The sequence below is a fragment of the Camarhynchus parvulus genome, chromosome 3 (assembly GCF_901933205.1).
Source record: "Camarhynchus parvulus chromosome 3, STF_HiC, whole genome shotgun sequence".
In the NCBI taxonomy this organism is placed as follows: Eukaryota; Metazoa; Chordata; class Aves; order Passeriformes; family Thraupidae; genus Camarhynchus; species Camarhynchus parvulus.
Window position 1 is genome coordinate 106,020,187 of NC_044573.1, and position 18,281 is coordinate 106,038,467.

At 39.7% G+C, this 18,281-nt stretch overlaps 1 protein-coding gene across 3 annotated transcripts in view; it reads left to right on the forward strand.

The window, feature by feature from the left end:
• Positions 1 to 18,281, forward strand: part of LIN28B (lin-28 homolog B) — a 79,301-nt gene that overhangs the window by 42,297 nt on the left and 18,723 nt on the right. The gene's annotated exons all lie outside the window — the stretch shown is intronic.

Sequence of the window (18,281 nt, forward strand, 5' to 3'; positions counted from 1 at the left end):
ATACTTTGTGGGGATCCTAGTAAGAACAGCCCCATTCTGCCTGCAGTATTTAATGTATGGCATGACTGAGAGGTGATGGCTCTCTTCCTTTGCACATTCTGGAGCAAAGAGCAGCTTAGGAAAGATAAGGTCACCTTGAAAGGCAATGTAGCCCAGGTTTGAGAAATTTGGGATCAAGAACCTTTACTAGCTGCAGATGAACTCCACTTGTCCTCACCTCTGTTAAAAGGCCCTTTTTTTTTTGTCCCACCCACCCCATTTTAATTATTTTTTTTTTAGTTAAGGAGTAGAGACAACATGATATTTGTCCCTCTTTCACCTCTTTTGTAAAAGCTAAAAGCCATAAACAAAATTTATTGCTGTTGGACCAGATCAGAGTCCATAACCACAACAAGGACTTTGTAAGCTGGACAAAGCTTTCTTTTTGATTGCTCTCCATATCTGGCCTTATAGAGTCATGTTGCATGCAATGCCTGGGTTTTTGTTGCTTTGTTTTGTTTTGTTTTTTATTTCACCATGGGCTTTCAGTATTATTATTATTTAAATCATTGGTTTTTTTCCATGAATTCTAATTGCTAATCTGTTTAGGGTATTAGCATTACCACTGTTCTTGATGTTTCATACTTTGGCAGCAAATAAAGGCCACAGTCATGCTGGTGTGATCCTGTTTACCTATTTGTTGCACATGTATATGAAGGAAGACAATCCTTGCTTCAAAAACCTTGAAATTGAAATAGGCTGGTTGTAGGCAGTCAGGGAAGAGTACATATTGAAAGAGGCAGGGATTTGAACAATCTGTAGTATACAGTGTAGTAGATGCAGGGGAAGCAGTACTTTCCAAATGGAATTCATCTCATCCTAGGGAAGCACATAAAATGTTGGGGTTGTATCTTACCTTACTGCTGTTCCTCTTCAAGGATTACAAAGGGATCCTAGCTCCAATCCTGTAAATGCTTCCCTTACAAACCTCTAAAATGAAATGAGATGAATTCTGCTTTCAATCATGTTTTTTCATAGCTGAAGCATAAAAAAAGTTGAACAGATATACCCTGGAAAACAGTGTGGGGGGCTGATCTATGAGACAGTGTACTCTTTAATGTTCACTTGCCTTTTAAAAAGGGAGAATTTAAAATTAATTTGAATTAATTTGAATGTGAAAATGTGGGCAAAAACATCTACCCACTTCTGTCTCAGAATTCTTACACTTAAGTCATAAGACACCCAAAAAGGCTGAAATTTGAAATGTTTGAAGTAGCATTGACATTATCACTCAGTGAAAAGCAGTGTCTTTGCTTGAAGGAAAATTAGTTTTGAATGCCTAGACAATTAAAAAGGTGCACCTCCAACATGTCTAGTGAAAAGTTTTTTGAAGATTTTACAAGGTTGTTCTCTTGTACTGAGAATTGCCTCCATTTATGAAAGCTAATTCCAACTTCTTGCGTTCATCTCTTTTTATGTTACCAATGTAAGAGTGTGAGGGCCCAGCCTCAGTGCATCTTTTTGTCTGGATCCCATTTGAATGGATTCTGTTACTCTAATTACTGAGAGGAGTTAGAGATAGCAAAGGTGGGGGGAGAAAACACAGAAAAGCAGCAATATGTACAGACAGGGAGGAATAAAAGTCCTGACACTGAGGCTGCCAACATTGGTGGATTTTGTGAGGCTTCCATGGTAGACTGAGGATCCCTGTAATTTGCAGTATTGTTGCTGTGGGGACCTTGCTGTGATAGTATTTGGGAGGAGTTGCACTGTAACCAGCTGCAGCTGGCTTTGTAGGAGCTCTTGACACATTCCAAACACAGTGTGCTTTGCTCAGCTTTGGCAGTGAGCTGGCACAAAAGTGTGCTGTGCTGCTCTCTAGGAATGACCATGGGGATCTGATGCAGAAAAGATAAAGCACTCTGAAATCACACTTTATCAAGTACTTTGTAATTTGTAGACACATCTATGGTTTACAGTAGAACAAATGAAATCAGAACGTAACCCACCAGAGTAAAGTTGAGAGGAAAAAGGGAAGAAGGAAAAAATTATGGTACTTTCTTTTATTTTTTTTTAAACAAGCACTCCCAGTGTTTCTATGTCACCTAAAATGAAACAAGATAAAGAACTCTTTTATGAATTGTAATTATTTATATAGATGGGAGAATATTCTTTAGTGCAGTGTACATGTAAATAATTTGACCCACAGGCCTTTGGGACAATATTAATAAAGGTGCATGATGCTCACAGGACTAGAAGCTAGAGTTATCTTTGGGACCTAGAGGTATTACCCAGTATCTGTAAATATTCCTGCTAGGAGCTCAAACTTGGGTACTTTTTTAGCAGAGTGTCTGTTATGCTGTATTTGCTTAGCTTGGCACTTGCTTCATGTGGAGTGTTTTGGGGGAGATGGGGAGGTTGACAGCTTTCCTTTTTTTCTTCATTTTTTGGTTTTGAAATCTTTCCACCAAAATGGAAGCAATAAAATAAATCAAGAAGAAGGGAACAAGAAAGAAATAATTAAGAGGATAACTCCATCTCCCAGTTCTAATTTATGTAATTTCAGTCCTCTGATACCTTCTGCTAACATCACACTTGTGGCCTGGAAACTTTCTAGTACAGGTGACCTGTGTCAGTAAGTGGTTTAGATTTAAACATGTAATAAATAAGTACTACATTGTGAGATTGGACATTGACATGAAAGATTTCACTGGCTTGGTTTATAGTGCAGCCCTGCAAGTGAGCTGTGAGGAAGGGATTTGGGAGGGGCTTAAAATGATGGAGCTCAAAGAACCATTGCCACTGGATAAATGGTGATGCTGAATTACACGCTGGGATATGACTGGTGAAACAGCCATGTATTTGCAGCTCAGCTGGCTAAACAGTAATGAGTGCTGCAGCATGGATACAGCACCTTGAAAACTTTTATTCCAATATAGATAAATATGAAGGAGGAACAATTAGAAATGAAGTTGTTTTGTGTTAAAATGTTATAAATGGTGTTCACCAGTAACTCTTGAATGTGACCAAACCCATAATTTTCAGATGAAGAAGAACATAGTTCTAAACCACCCACCGGGTGGAAATAGAGCCACTTAGGGAAGGAGGGGTTGTAATTAAATAATATAATTCTCCCTGGGTGAACTGTCACTTAAAACTAGTTTGTGTCTGAGTCAGACAGAAAATGGTTTTAATATCTGAAGACATTTTGTGGATGATCTGAAGTCAGACTGTATTAAGAAAATCTTAAAGGTCTTCTTTAAAAGCTCGTGATCTGCACAAACAGCCACTAAGCTGGTGTGATGCAAGAAGGGATGACACATGGTGGCATGCCATGGAGGAAGGACATTTGAATTAAAGTTTAATGGACTGGGAGAGCTAGTTTAGGACAGCAAAGTTACTTCAAACTTGATATCGTATCAATTTCATCTCTACTGATTGAATCACACTCAAGTGTATAATCCAACTTTCATAGAAAAGCCTCCATTGGCTTGAACCGAGCAGGTTTTTGTGAAGGAGATATGGATAATGGGAGTGGTGTGGGCTGGGCAGGAGAGCCCTGAGCTAGTGCCAGTGTGGGAGAAGCACATAAAACCCGTGCTCAGCAGATGGTGGGGAAAGCCTGTCAGTCCCTTCTCGTGAGAGTAAGCAAGGCCAGGCTGGTTGTCACCACACACAGCTCTGACAAAGGGGATACATCCACTTGGCCAGCCCCAGGGACCTGCTCTGGGCAGGTCCTGAACAGCACTGGGGTGAAGTGGGGAATGGGCAAACTGAGTCATCCAGCCAGGGAAATGGACAAGTTCAGGGAGTTGCTGCCTTTGGCACAAAATGGTGTCAGCGTGTTACTGTCAAATGGTGAAATTTTCCTTCTCCTCTTCAATGTAGATTGCATTCACAGTTCTGCCATTTTCCAAAGAGGAAACTGACATACAAGTAATGCAAAAATTGCATGGTTTGCACCAATTTCTTAAAAATACAACCTTGCATGAGGACATTACTTTGAGGGTAGTGTTTCAGCAATTAGAACATGAACACCTCCTCCCTGACTACCTTGCACCTGGCATTAGATGACAAGAATCTCTTCATTCCAATTTTCATTCTTGCTTTTTCCATTTTTTCAAGCACAGGGCATTTTCTTGACTGTTTGCTCTTTCCCTGCATCATAATGATTTTATTGGGTGTTTAGTTGCTCTTTCCAGTATTGTCTGAGACAACCCTTTAAGCTTAGAATGGAAAGACAGCCATCATTTTGTTCTCTTACGTGAAAATTGCCCTGTGAAATGAGGTCTCTCTGGCCTACTATCATCTTTCCAACACAGGCACATATTTAAGGAGAGACTGTAAAAAGCAGGGAGGTGTATAGCATTCTATCTCTGGCAATAGTGGCTTAAGCATTCCTTCAGTATCAACAACTAATCTGCAAAAGACAATTAGATGAAGTGTTAAGTCCCTGAATTTTCTGGATGCAACTTCCTTTTGGATTCTCAAGCAAAACTTGGTATTATTTGTGCAGAGTTTTATAGAGTTAACAATTTGTATGTCTAGACAATGGGCTAGAATGGGGATAAACCACTCTTTGAGTTATGCTTCCTTACATAATTTTAAGATTGATGTTTTCTGACTGTGCCTTATAAGTCACTAAACTGGCATGAACTGCTTGTAACAGGCATTGCAGAATGCTGAATTAAAAAAAAAAAAAAAGATAAAAGAAAACAAAAAAACACCTTGAGAGCTTTGCAATACTCCGGGTACTTTAAGAAGGTTTGACCTTCGCAGGGCTACAAACATTAGGGACAAAGCTTTTCATCCTTGGTTTTTTTCCTCAGGCTGGCAACACTTCGGAAGTTTTAGCAAGATTTTGGGTTTTCCAGGAGTGAGATAAAACCAGAATACCAAAGGGTCTTGTTGGTAGGGTTAAAAAGTAGGTAAATTTTAAAAATAGCTACCACTTGGTGCTGTGGATTGGAGGCTTGAAAGCTGGCTTGGAGATGGAGCTGTAGGGCAGGAGGTCAATCTTTGCTGTCTTTGTGCAGACCCATCCAAGTCTTAAGTCAGAAGCCTCTGAAAAGTGTTACTGCATATATTCATTAGAGAGTCCTTGTTAAAATCTACATTATCCATCTGTGTTTAAAGGGAGCTCAGCAGTCACAGCCCTCCTGCATAACAAACACACAGTGTGCTTCCAGGACTTGGTCTGTCCAGCCTAAGAACAGAATCAGATCTTCAAGGACAAGTATTTTTGGCACGAAAAAAAATGAAAATAAATTGGCTTAAGGGAGAAAAGAGAAAACAACTGCCACTGCCTGGTGTGTATAGCTCCCAGTACCTATGGACCACACACTGTATGTCATGATTTCTTCTCTGGCACAAGGTGTAACTAAATCAGTCTTCCTGAAATACCTGGTGTAGTACTATGGGAAAGTGTTCCAGAGTGAGAGCAGAAGCAGGAAAACCTCACCTCTTGGAAGACAGGCAAGCTTCTACCACCAGATCCAGCATACAGCACTGGGAGCTGCCTTTCTCAAAAGATACTGGATTTCTCTTCCACAATTCTGTAGCTCAAACAGTCAGGAGCCAGGATGCAGAGCTAAGGATGAGTGCTTGCATGGTAGAGCAAAGTGTAGAAATGATTACAGTTGTGAATAACAGCATGTATAATATTTGAATATAAGGTTTTGTTTTTCAGAAGACATGGAATAAATCCCATTCAAAATTTTAAATCATGGTTAGATTTGCAAAGCCAAGTGCCCATAGTTAGATGCAGGTTACAATGCTTAATTTGATCCAAGGTCGGTTAGATATTTGGGGGTACCCTGGCACACTGTAATGTGCTGGGTGCTTATACAAGCAATTCCTCATTCATTTGAAAGGCCATTTTCTGGTTTCAGACACTTTAACTACCAAATTCATCACCAGGCCACTTAAAGTAAGATCTCTTTTCAGATCCTCCATTGCTGCTGAACTTGCATGACCGTGCAGTGTTTCAGCCTGCACACTTCGGTGCAAGCAGGAATTGGGCTTTGCACTTAGGCCTACAAATCATCAAAAGATGCAAAAATATGTGCTGCCTTTCCATCATGTGTCTTCTGGTGGGGCTTTTCATGTACTTCAAGTAAATGCAAATATCTGTGCCAAGGGAAGAGCCTGGAACCTGGTAGCCGTGATTCTGCTAAGCAACATCCAAGTGTGATTTTCATCACTGCAAGCTTAGAACAGAGTAGAGCCTGGAAAAAGTTTTTTGGTATCTGTTTGTATGCATGTACAGTTAAGAAGAGAGAGGCCCCAAATTTTTCACAGTGTTTATAATAAGAAATCCAAATTTGATGCTAAAGTAAGTAGATTCAATTCTGGAAACATAGCAGGAACAGATGAAGTGAGTAGGAAGGTGTCATTTCTATGCAGCCTCATGTAGAGTAAAGCTGTCCCTGCACAGCAGATGGGTTTCTTAAGTACATACACTGTTTTTGGAACACAGAATATTTTTCTTTAATCGGGTGTTTTCTCTAGGCTTCATGTTTTCTGACTATTGCACTCTATTTAATCGTGGGATGAGCTCTCTCTCACTTACAGTAAACTCTCAGTGTATATTCAGGCCTCTGCCTGCACTGATACACCTAATGATCCCACTGCATTCTTACCTGTACTAATGATTACACATACCAGAAGGAGTTTAGAAGCAAAAAGAATTGAGAACTTTGCTCAATTTAACAGACATTATGCATAATTCCAGTAGAGTATATGTTAAAAGTATCTCAGTAAATAATTTTCAAAAAATTATTCTGTTTCTAAAAAAATCTTCCTGATATAACTGGCATCTTCTTCTTTAATTTAAATTTGTTTCTCAGTGTTTAATTTCTTACTACTATACTATTTTCAAGTAGACAAAAATAAACAAGAAAGTGCATACATTTTCAGGGGCCAAATCACTAAATACTTACTCTTGTGCTTTGAAAATAGCAGGGAACAGAGAATTATTTGAAGATATTGTCCAGATTGTGAAAATTCTGTTTTAAGTTGATGCTGATCCTGACTACAGACTGTGCTGCTTTCAGCTCATGAAAGAGCTGAATGACACATGGTTCCATGCCATGGAGGACATTTGAATTGAAGTTAAATGGACTAGGAGAGCTAGTTTAGGACAGCAGAATTACTTCAAACTTGATATTATATCAATTCCATCTCTACTGATTGAATCACACTCAAGTGTGATGCTATAGCTGTCAATGGACTGGGAACAGACCTACTCACAGGATAAACTGCCTTTTCAAAAGGTGCAGACTGCCTGTGCTGTATTTTATGACAGAAATATTCAGGGTAATTAAACAACTAAACACTAAATCTGCTATTTTAGGAAAACTATTGCATTTTCCTTGCTTTTTTTTTTTAACATATGTTGCACTCCAGCATCACCTAGCAAACATACTCAAAACATAATAATAAAACATAAAGCGTAATAAATACACAACACTGAGGACCGATTATAATGGTGATTCCAGATTATGGAAATAATTGTCATGTAGTTTGGCCTGTTGAAAAAGACACCAAAAACTTGAAAGTTGGAGAAAAATGAATTATAGCATATTTGCTAAATCCCCAAAACATTGCCTCTGATTTACCACTGTGGATGAATCTGATGCTCTTTAAAAAGAATAAAAGTTCTGGAGCCCTTTAACTTCAAATTAATAAAGACTGTGTGGTAATGTAATTCCAAATCACTACAGCTGTTTCTTTTATTAGCTGTGGCTTCATGTTTCTGTCCTTGACACTTAAAGATCAAACCTACTTAAATATGAATAATTTAAAATGTGAATTTACTTCAATATCTTATTTTGCCAAGAAGCTCAGCAGCTCATTATATAAGAGGAATGTGTCACAGAGGTAGTCATCTCCATAGTGGTGGTGCAGGCACGATGCTGCTCTTCCCACTGTGCATCCCCCACCCCCAAAACCTCTAGCACCTGTGCTGGAGCATTTGTCAAGCAGGTAGTGACACACAGGCTGTGTCCTGAAAGAAGTCATGAGTCTGTAAGGGCATATTTACACCAGGAAAGGGACTCTTATTTCAGGAAAAACATACCAGTTGAAGCCACCCCTGCACAGCAACGTGGAATCCTCCATCCAGAAGTAGCAGGACTGAGTGGGACTTTGCAGTTGCTTCTTCTGGTTATGACTAGCTGCTCAGTGAAGAGACAGTGGAACTCGAATGGAAATGCTCCTGTGGTATCCACAGTCCCTCAGGCAGGGTAATAGGAAGATATTTCAAGGATAAAAGGTAGGGTGAAGATTAGGAAGAAGCAGGAATGGGAAAACAAACACAGGGAAAATGAGGAAGGAGGTGGATGAGAAAAGACTTAGGGAAGGGAGAACAGACCACTGAAAAGGGTGTCAATGTGAGAAGCCCAGATCTTTTCCAGGCTCCAAATGGTTGCCTCAGTGCTGGTGGTTCTGCTGTTCTTCAGGGACTACAGAAAAACCTGAATCTCCCTGCACACACAGTCAGGGATTCAACTGAATTTTCCTGCATTTTGGAAAATAGCTGCAAATCAAGAGCTGAAGCACAGGTGTCTGTGAGCTCCTGCTCTGCAGCCTTGCAGCAGCTATGGTGATTCCAGTGGATCTGGGAGGGTTGACCTGAAATGGGACTTTCTGCAGTATTCTACTTATTGTGTGTTCCTTGTTTACCAGGTGACAAATGTAACACATCTGACAATACTGAGTTTGTTTTGCAGAACCACCAAATGCAGCCCTCACAGTTGCTCAGTTTGAGCTTTGCCTTAAATGCATCAGGTGCTAGAAAACAGTGAGTGCTCCAAGGGCACTGGTATTTCAAACTGGGCACTTAGAATAATCGTCCTCTGGAATATAATTTTGGCTTTTTTTTTTCTTGTGTTCCAGAATCCTGGGCATTTCTCTGAGACCAAATAAACCACACAGTTTTGTAGAGACATTGCAAAGTAATTAATGTTTGTAATGCACAAAGAGATCATAGTTAGAGCCCCAAAATCAGTATTTTTTATGTTCATTATTTAGTTGGATTTAGTGGTGAGTTCAAGCATTGAATTCAGTAGGCTAAGGAAGAAGGATACAATAATTTGTATTTCATTCAGTAAATGTGAAAAGACAGTATAGGAGAATTCACATGTGGGTTCACAGGCTGTTACTGCAATGTAAATTATTTCCATCTCTTTTGAATAATGAATGGGTAGATAATAGGATTTGTAGAAATTAGCCTGCATACTCCTCTCACTAGTTTGGGGATTTAGAGTATTTTTTGTTTGCTGTAGGATGAGGATGAAGAGAGTTCAGGGAGGAAGTGGAACACTGCACGAGAGAGCAGAGGTGCTGTGGCCAAGCTGGAGGAATAGCGAGCCAAGCATGGCATTATTGATTGGGAAGAGGGAGCTGGGTTTGCTCAGTAACAGTGGAATGATTAAGGAGGAAAGAGTTGTGAAAGTTCACTATGAAATATGGGAGTGAGCTAAACAATTTCTTTTCTTTGATCTCCGTTAATTTATAATCTTATGATGTTGAGTCTCCTGGCACTAGAGCTTTTACAATGAATAGCTGAAAGTACAAAATTTGATTTAAATTGTACTGGTCTTGTGTTGAATGGCTGCCTCTATTCTAGAAGTCACTTGGAGTTTTACCCTTTCAGCTGTTGGGTAGTTTAAATGCTAAACATTTAATTTACTTTAGACAGCTCTGCAAACAACAGCTAACTACAGACTGCTTAATTAATGTGGCAACAGCCTTCGCATCAAAGTTTAACCAGAGTGCTTTGGTTTCTTTTAATGATAAATGAATATATTCTCACCAGTACAAAAAGCTGAAATAGTTCCGTGTTTTAAATTCAACTTCTGATTTGCCAGTGTTTAGTATCTTTGCCTTTTTGTTATGCTAAACTAATAACGTAAAACAAAACGATAGTCAGTGTGTGTCTGCCTGAGATGAACTGTACTACAGAATTGTGCAGTGTTACTTCTTCCATCAATGAGAAGGAGCCAACAATAGTTGCAATAGGATTAGAAGTTATATGTAGCTCAGATGTAAGCCTATTAATTTACCTTTTTAAAGATTTCATTGTATTTACCTTCTTTCTCTTTAGTTTTTATAAATCTCTTCTTTCTAGTAAGTAAATGAAAAATCTCTCCTTTCCTGTTTATCAGACTAATTCTTTCAAGTTCTTATGTTTTGATATATTTTTTTGAGGAATAATGGTTAGCCAGTCAAATAATAGTTGTTAGAAATATGTGCCTACACCTCCTTTTAATAATTACTTAAAATGTGTAAACAGTTTAGTTTTCTAAGTCAAAAAATAATCCTCATTTAATTTACATGGTAAATAATTCAATGTGATTTTATGTTATTAAATGTGGGAATATCATTACTCACTTCACTAGTCAGAAATTCTGGAATTTTTGTCTTTATGTTCATTGTGTAACAAACAAATTTTCCTTGGACCCCAGAAATAATTTTATCAAATTGTTCTTTCTTATTATCTCTGTATTTTTACATCCCTGGAGCCTCCTGAAGTTATCTTTCTCCTTTACAATTTTATACATTTCTCTCATACATAGAAAGGAAACATCTGGCTTTTTTTTTTTAATGAGAGCTGTTCGCTCATTGACCAAACAAGCAGCGAGGAATCTGTTGTGTGGTGGTTATTGCAAGAAAATGAGGTAGTAGTCTCACTAATAATTACTAAAATTTGTATTAACTGGTGCTGTTTCATTTACTGAGTCAGCTAATCTCATACTTTCACCCTTACAAAAAAACAAATCATGTTTAAAAACGCCTGGTGTGGAAAAATGGTACTTTCAAATGTAGAGATTAGAAACATTTAAAACATACATATCTGTGCTTAAAGATGCCGACTCTTAATTCTCCCCTGTCTAGAGCTTTCCTCTTTTATCTTTGAAGTTCTGTCATTATTCCATGTTTGTGCCTTTGGTTTATTTTTGTATCCTACAGAAATTAATTCACACTGTTTAGATCCAATCTTTTTAGAATATTTATGAACGCAATTTATCAACAAGTTTACATTTTATGCAGCCTGTGGAGTTGGATTTTGGAATTTGCTTTTTTAGTAGTTCTTTTGTGGAAGAGAAATCTTTCAGGCATGAATTGATAGTCCAGATCTTTTGAGGTCTGTCTGTGCTAACCTATGACCTCTGTTCTTAGGAGGTCAGCATCTGAGGGCAGGAGATTAAGGCAGTTAAAAGATTGGAATGGGAACTGGAATGGAAAAATTAGCCAGCACATTTTGGGTGGAAAACATCAAAGTCATCAAACAATTTGCTTATTTTAAACTCAGTTTAAGGGTAACAAGCTAATTGTACTGTGTTTGTTGACGCAAGCAATTTATATTATTTGAGAACATTACCACTGAAGAATTTTTTTTTTAATTGGAGAAACATAATGCCTCTTTAGTATAAATGCACTATGTATTTTGTATTCTAAATGGTTTTGTGCAACATTTTTAGATAATAATTCAGGATCTGCTCATACAGTCTGTGTGCATTTAATTAGCTGTATTGCTTACAAACAGCAATAGTAAGAGTTGTAGAACCTGAAACTTGCTTGTAGTCTGCTGAAGACCCCTTGCTGTTGTTGGAGAATGCAGGTGCTCTCAGTACAAGGGAAAAATTATTCCCAAAATAAATTTTTCTAACTCCAGAATTTTCAAACTCATTTGTAAGCATCTCTCCTTGTTTCAGTTTTTGAAGTGTGAATTCCTTTCCCATACAAATTTGTGACCAAGACATGTTCTTTTATAGATTATAAATTGACTTACAAGAAAAGACACCATTGTCTCTTTGTTCTTGTCTGACATAGTTCAAAATTCATTAGTGTGTGTTTTTAGAAGAGTGACAACTTCATCTTTCATCTGTGCATTGATTTCAAAAATGTTATTATCTAGAAGAAGACACCTTCCCACATCTGAACAATTATGCAAGTTTAAGGATTTGTGTAAGCAATCACATTTTTTCCTTGGTTGTTTAAAGTGCAAATGAAAGTGGTTTCAATATCATAGGCAAAAGCCAGAGTAGTGTTTCAGCAGGCAAACCCATCTAGCAGGAAAGAAAACAAAAGTTCCAGGTACCTCTCAGCTCAAACTTTGACTCTCAGCATATGGATTATGGTACTTCTACTATAGGTATGGCTGCTAATTAAATTAAAGTACTATAGTACAGTTTAACTCAAGAAGACAGCCATCTGTAAACCTCGGTGTAATCTCCACGTTTTCTTGTTCTTTGGATAGTGAAGGATATGAGATTTAAACCCCTTTGCAAGCTTATAACTTTACAAACTCTTCCTCTAACTGTCAAAATCTTCTTTTTGCAACTTTTAGCCCTGATTTGCATCTGAGGGGAAATAGAACAAAATTATCACCATAATTTCTTGTTCTTTCATGGAGGGAAAAGAAGGGAAAGCAGGAGGAGCTGCTCTCGGGGGTGCAGGGAGTGCTTTGTTTCCTTCCTGCCATTTCACTGGGTTGCTGGAGGAGCTCTGCCAGCTGCAGGTCTGGCTGTGCTCTGCCATCCCAGAGGCGCTGCTGGTCCTGGATGTGTCCTGCATCCTCACTGCTGCTGCCACTCCTGCATCCCTAGGAGTGCCACAGGCACTGGGAATCAGAGAGCATTTGAAGGGGCAGAACCAACCCTGAAGGTTATTGCATCTTGGAGACCTTCTTCCCTGTTTGAATTCTTGGGATAAAATGGGGTAGCTTCTGATCAGCCATTTTGGGCTTCTTGCTTGTCAGCACTCTCTGTGGTTAAATAATCCATGGTTGGAGAGCCAATTCTGTTTTACAGAATGGCTTTGGTTACCCGCTTGTGAAAACTCATGAATCCTTGTGAAGGAACAGAAGATTTGTTAATTGGTAAAGAAAAAATGTTAACTACAAAGATAGTGTGCCTGACTTGACTTAAGATAACTTTCTTGTTTGCCTGAGCCATTTCTATACCTTCCTTCTGTTCTGTATGTTTACCAGTAAACTCTTCAATGCAATCCTTCTTAGTCCATATAATACTTAAAATCGCTGTAGTTTTTTATTACAATAGTAATTGCGATTCTTGGCTATTTGAATTATTAGCAAGCAGTGATGCACACACATTTTTTGATCTGGAAGTACTGCTCCCCAGGCTTTTGCTGGATGTGTGTAGCCTCTTGTTTCATGATGTTTGATGATTCAAGCACCATGTCCACAAGCCTGCTTTTCTTAATATCTTTTCCCACCCTTTAAAAGTAATCTGTAGATATCTGAGATCTGCAGATTGATAATTACTCTAGTGCACACTCTTTAAGGTGTTGGAGGTTTTTCATCCCTTAGTAATTGTGGCATTAATTCTAAATGTGCTAAGAGCTGCCTTCAAGTTTTGTGTGCAGTAGACTACAGGGCAGAATAGATTTCTTGCTGAGTTTGTGGAAGGGTAATTCAAAACTCAAGAAAGTTATAATGCAATTTTTTAATGTTTTAGAAATTAATTTGACTTACTTATGATGAAACCCTGCTTTGTTTTTGCTTGGCCTTTTGAGAAATAGCAAGAGGATATATCCTCAGTTCCCTTACATCTTGTTTTCACAACAAAAAATGCTGTAGAGATAGACAAAACTGTTTAGAATTACTGCAAATAGTATTTTTTAGGCTTATGTGTTTGTGAAGGTTGAAATTTCTGGCAGTGCAGCTGTGCCAGATTCCTGGCTGCAGACCCTGGTGCTCTTGGAATCAGTGTCTCCAAATGGACTCTGTAATTTTCCTCAGCTGAGTCACTTCCTTACCATGAACGGCCATAAAGAGATTATTACTTCTGCTTTGCTTTCTAGGGTTTAGCCTGCACTGCCCCCCTCCTTTTCAAAATAAAAACTCATCAGAAAACACTTTTTGTAGAAAGTTGAGGTCAGAGGATTTTTCAGAAAACTGGATTATTGGTGGCCTTTTTTTTAAGGGACTATTGAGGTTTGTGTTCCTCATCTGTTTCCAGCTGCTGATTCGAATGAGAAGCCAGCAAAAAAAGCACGTTGGTTTTGTTTCTAAATAGTGGTTGAAGTTGTTTCCAAGTGCCAGGAGAACAGGAATGTGAGAGATACTTCAGGTGATAGCTGTCCATAAAATCATTGGAAGTATATGGTAATAAATCTAAGATGTTATATATAATTTTTCTTCATGACCCACATTTCTTGCTTAATTCTTGGATAAAATACAAATTAGTCAAATCTGAAAGATTCTGGATTTGTCAAAATAAGTGTTTACACCGCTGTAAAGTTAAGATGCATTTTATAGAAAATTGACTTTTTTGTCAAGAGGAAAAAATAATTGTTAAATCTGTTGTATACATGTGTTGTACACACATATATGGTATATACAGCAGATTTATGAAAGGTTGCCTCAGTTGCTTTGAAGAAAGTGGATGCCAAAAGAAAGATAACTTAATAAGTTTTAAGGTATCAGCCAAAATGAAGCTATAATAATGTAGCTGTGTTAGCTTGCTCTTGTTAGGCCAGGTAACAACAGAAGTAAAAATGTCACATGCCCTTTTATCATCTACAGTGTTGCCTGTGTAAGAAGGCCAGTTGAGAATTTCCAAAAACCTGCAAAAATTCTTGAATTACAGATTCTGGTTGAGACTGTAAGTGATAAACTATATGAAGGTGGTGTTAGTACTGGAAATTAATTGTGACACTGTGTGCACACTAATCACTGTAGTGAAACATCCAGCTGCAATAATGAGATGCTGTGTTGTGAGCAGGATTCCACCATGTTGCCTTGCTATGGTAGCAGGTGGTAAATTTGCTTAAGCTTGCATATTTTGTTACATTGTAGAGTACTACAGTTTGTGTGTGGCATATAAATCCATTTTCATTTAGCTTGGAAATGTTTTCTTCAAGCAGATTCTCATTGAAAGAAAGATTCCACAGAGACAGGTTAAATGTTTTTATTATTATTTTATTTTTATTATTATTTATTAATTAGAACAAATATGTTTCTAAAAAAAAGCACTTCTATGTTAAATGTGTTAATTGATAGTTCAAGTTTAAAAATCCTTATTTCTTTGAAGTAGCCAGCCATGACCTCTGAAATGGTTTATTCCAATCAGTGTGTAAAGGCTAAATCAGTACATAAAAGCCAAATGTGCCTTTTAGGAGCAGAATCAGCATGGAAGTGAAGGTGGGGATGTGCAGAACTGGAGATGGGAAGGAGATGTGGTAACAGGTAATACTGGATGTGAGCTAGGTCGTTTGTGGGACTGGGGCTGACTGAATAAAGAGAATTGGTGGGTGGGCAGTGTTCACCTTTCGTGACAGACAGAGGCAGGGCTGCTTCTGATCTGATGCTTTCTGTGGGCTGATGACTTCCAGTGCTTGTAGACAGGTCTGCAGCATGCTTCTGCCCCAAAGCAGGCTGTCTGTAGTGTTCACTTTCCTTTTACCCCCATTTCCCCTGCAGAAAGCTAGAGAAGCTTCTTTAAAGTGCGTATTTCACCTGATGCAGAGGAAGGGGATTACCAAACATGGGTCAGCTGCTGACCAAGCTGACCAAGAGAGAAAACAGCACAGGCTGTAGCTGAGTGGTCCAGGGTGCACAGCTGGCCATGGCTTTGCTTGGCTGGGGTACAGCTCTTTGCTGGGGCAGGCTGGGGCTCACCCCCTTGTAGCCACCCAGGAGCCCCAGACACTCTGTGCATGGGGATGTACACTTTCTATGGAAGCCAGCACAAATGAAAGTATGTGGCACAGCTGTGGCTGCACTGAAGTGTGGTGAGGCCATGGTTTGGTGCTGAGAACCAGGCTCCCTGTAGGTGTGCTGTGACTGGAGTCCCAGGGTGCTCCCTCCTGGCACTGGGCTCTCCGTGACAAGACAGGCACTTGTAAAATTTCCCCTCTTGGTTTTCAGACAGACAGCACTCATGACACTGCCAAACACAGGCTGAGACTGCTGAGATGGTCAAGCAATGTGGCCAGGAGAGTTTTCCTGAGGATGCTGTAATCGACACAGCCCTGGAGACCTGTTTGGCAGAATGTTCCAGTAAGATAATTCTGCACATGTCACAGTCTCTTTCCACAAGGGAAAAGAGCCACTCTGAAAGAAAGACAAAAATGGGGAAGGTACACAGGTGGCCTTGGCCCAACCCTAGGTCATACCCTTTCTCAGAGGTTTCAAGACAAATTCCTTCAGATTTTGGAATTAACTTAAAATTTCTTGCATCAGTAAGTATTCTTAAATATGCAGTAAATTGAGTACATCTAGGTCATTGTCAGTGTAGGCATTGAACATCCTGAGATTTTTTTTTCTTTATATGTACTTGTAAATCATATATGGAATATCTAGAGTGTAAACTTTCACCCAGTGGGTCTGTATCTCATGCCTGTATCCATTAATACATAGTTGGGTTTTGGGACTCTCCTCATCCCATGTTGACATTCCTTGGGGACACGCAGCTGGTGTTTAATTATGTTTAATTATGTCTGATCTAAGTTTGCCAAAACTCTCCCCAACAATTGCAGCAAAATTCTTCAGCCAGAACTGCTGGAGAGGCACCATTAACTTGAAACTAATGTAAATTTCAGAAAGCAATGCTTCTTTAAGTATAAAACATACAAGGTTTTTTAGCTGTTGTTGATTTGTCTGCACTGCTCTGTACAAGCCAAAGTAGTGGGAATCTCCAAGGTTCTGGACTGTGTTAACAGATTGAATTAAATTATTTTTTCCTGAAGGGGAACTGTGACTTTAAAAGAAAGGGATGCCGCCCCTGACTCTGAAGCCAGGTCTCTGCCAGGGTGCAGTTTCAAATTACCGAGGCTGGGCAGCTGCCTGGCCGCCCTGCACCCACAGCCAGCCTTGTAGTCCTCTGCCTGCAGGGTCACCAGTGCCGATCTAATTCCTCTGAGAGCCACTTTGGGGAGCGTAACTGAGCAAAAACTAATCCTGCAGGAATGAAAGGTGCTGAGCAGCAACTGGACAGAGAGGTGGCAGGGTGGGGGACGCCTCTGGTAGCAGCTCAGTGGGTTTGTCTGGAGTGAGAAACCCCACGGGGTGAGCCGTGTTGTGCTCTCTGCTCAGCGTGGCAGAGACATTCCCTGCTGGCAGCAGCTTTTTGGCCTCTGCAGTAGGAGCCATAGGAAGTCTGCCCTCGCTGGTGGCAGGTGGTGATTTAAGAGCCAGCGGGGTTCATGGGAGGAAAGTGTCAGGAACACAAAACCCAGCAGGGAGTTGGGTTTGGCCTCCAAAAGGCCAGAGGTATAATTAGGCATCAGCAAGACCTCGCAGAGGGTTTGGGGAGTGTCCCAGGCAAGGTCTTTTCTATTTGAGCTTCCTCTGCCAGACTGCCAGTGGATCCCGCTGCACACGGCTCCCCACAAGAGCCATGGTCCCTGCTTCTTAGCAGGGCTGCAGCCCGTGCTTTCCCTGGCCAGGGAGTGAAAACAGGATGCAAAAAGCAATCCTACCTATTTTAGATGCTTTGGTGCCACCACACCATTAATTTGTCCCTGAAACTGTACAGCACCATGAAGTTGGCAGCTGACTGGGAAGGTAAGCGGCATTCCTCAGCTCTGTGCCTGACGTCCCTGTGGGGCCGGGGAACAGCCTTTAAAAGCTGCAGTGCTCAGGCTTAACTCACTGCTGACTCCCACTCTGGTGTTTTAGTACGTATGCAGTGGTCATTTCTCAGTTCCCTTCCTGCCTTTCAGCAGCTGCTCCTCAAAACTTGCAAAATGCAAGCAGTAGGCTTGGAGGAGTCAGCTGTGGTGTCATCACAGCTCTTCCTTCCCTGCCAGCTTCAGCCAAACAATCTGTTTCTTTTTTTTTTCTGCTTCTGTTGCATTAGTTTGAAGCGGTGTGAACGATGTGAAGGCAATTGGAGATACATACAGAAACTAGCATTTCCCATTGCAGTGTTCTGCTATTTCACATCAATCATATTATCTGAAGGGTGTTACAGTTTCAGAGGTTCACTTGGGAGCTTAAATGTACTAAAATTATAGTCTGCATTCTTCATGACAAGGGAAAAAATAACATAAATTTCGCATACAGTAACAGAAAACCATATTCTTTCCATCTGATTTTACCACATGCTCCAATTAGAGTGTTGGTATGTCATAGAGAAAAAATTAATATTTCAGGTTTCTTAATGACAGATCTTCCAGGGAAGTTTTCCCACCAAATGGGAAGGATTATATAGAAGCAGCACTTGAAGTTAGTAGTACTGTAATGCTGGAAGGCAGACCTAAGTGTCAGTAACTTTGTGAAACTCAGTCTACAATGTTGTGTTTTCCAGGCTTCCAAAAAAAGGGAAATA